Below are 1,754 nucleotides of genomic sequence, written 5' to 3'. Positions count from 1 at the left end.
TTTGTATTTTAGCACTTTTTATGGCAGTTGCCCCCGCTTTGAATAAGGGATCCTGTATTTTCATTTTACACTGGACCTGTAAATCGACATTCATAGTACATATAATTGTAGTATCTATAATTGACATTCATAATTACAGATTATTAATTCATAGTTGACATTTTACAAATTTGGAGAATTGAAGACATTCTAACTCTTCACACGCCTATAGCTGAATTATAATCCCAAGAACATGGCCAGTACTGTATTAAAATCCACACCTACAGTATACATTCCCTCTCTAAACTTCAATTCGTTGTTCTTAACTCTTTATATAAAATTGGAATACTTGAAATGACATTGCACAGACAATCCCAATGGAAGATATGGCTTGTATTTAAAAAAAGAAAAAAAAAGCAAACAAAAAAATGGGCAGCATACTATAATCACTGTACTGCTCTGTGCTATTTTTATGTAGTCTTATGTTGGGAAGATGCACAGTTTCAGTTTGTTTCCAAAGCCTTTGGACGCCACCTGTTATGTCCAAGATCAGGGGTGGAGGATCCCCGATGGTAGACAGGAACGACAGAAAAACCTCAAGTTTAAAGACAGTTGGCATGAAGACACTCTCACCTTGACCAACCGAGGCCCCACTGGGATTCGAACCCAGGATCTCCTGTTTACTAGACAGGCGCTTTAACCAACTAAGCCACGGAGCCCACGGAAACTGTCTTTGGTTTCCTTCTATCAGAGTATATCTTGGTATTTGCGGTAGAATTTAGATTTTCCTTTTAATTAAAAACAAAAAGTTATTCATTTATTGGATTTTTATTTGGCCTTTGATCCCACCCACAGACGCTCAAGACAGTGAATAACAGCTTTGATGGAAGCACTGATTTGCCAGTCTTTTTCTCTTGCTCTTTATAACCTTACTGTATTTGGCTTGGAGCCTCATTGCCTTATGGGAACTCAAGCCGAGGGAAAAATTGAAGCAACATCAAAAGAGAAGGGACTATGAGAAATATTTTTATTTCAGGCTCATTTTAGGCTTCCTAAGGCATTTGACTTAATGTTTAGATTGTGCATCTGTGAAAGAAGGGAAGTGCCACAAGTTCTTTCACTTTAAAAGTCAACCCCTGGAAATGAGCTCAAGCAGTTCCTATGATTTACACAAGTTTGAAAAGGAAGGAAAATGAGTGAAGGAGCTAATAACCTCAGCGACTTTTCCTAGGGAACATTACAGCTCTTGACATAGAATCATAAAGAGATGGGAGACAAGGAAGACAGGAGGCAGGAAAACAGAACGTTCTGGAGCTTTAGCGATTATATTGTCCCTTTAAAATGGAACTTTTTCTGCAAAAAGGAGAATTCAAAGGAGATTCACAGATCAGGACTACAGCTACCAAATGAGTTAGTAGAATATATATGTGTGTCCCAGGTAGATCGATAGATTCATGTAGCTCAGATGATAAGCATTCAAACTATTAGTGTAAGGAATGAAGATTCGAATCTCTGTCACCAGTCTTTTTGTTGTTGTTGTTTTTTGTTTTTTTGAGACGGAGTCTCACTCTGTCGCCCAGGCTGGAGAACAGTGGCACAATTCCGGCTCCCTGCAACCTCCATCTCCCGGGTTCAAGCAATTCTCCTGCCTCAGCCTCCAAAGTAGCTGGGATTACAGGCATGCACCACCACACCCAGCTAATTTTTGTGTATTTAGTAGAGACAGGAGTTTCACTATGTTGGCCAGGCTGGTCTCGAACTCCTGACCTCAGGTG

The 1,754-nt window shown here is 39.6% G+C and overlaps 1 non-coding gene across 1 annotated transcript; it reads right to left on the bottom strand.

The window, feature by feature from the left end:
* Positions 1–624: 624 nt before the first annotated feature.
* TRNAT-AGU (transfer RNA threonine (anticodon AGU)) lies at positions 625–698 on the bottom strand. Its single transcript has one exon. It is a non-coding gene; the product is annotated as a tRNA-Thr (tRNA).
* Between the last annotated feature and the right edge of the window lie 1,056 nt (positions 699–1,754).

The sequence above is a fragment of the Macaca thibetana genome, chromosome 4 (assembly GCF_024542745.1).
Source record: "Macaca thibetana thibetana isolate TM-01 chromosome 4, ASM2454274v1, whole genome shotgun sequence".
NCBI classification, from domain to species: Eukaryota; Metazoa; Chordata; class Mammalia; order Primates; family Cercopithecidae; genus Macaca; species Macaca thibetana.
This window is presented reverse-complemented; position numbering and strand designations above follow the sequence as displayed.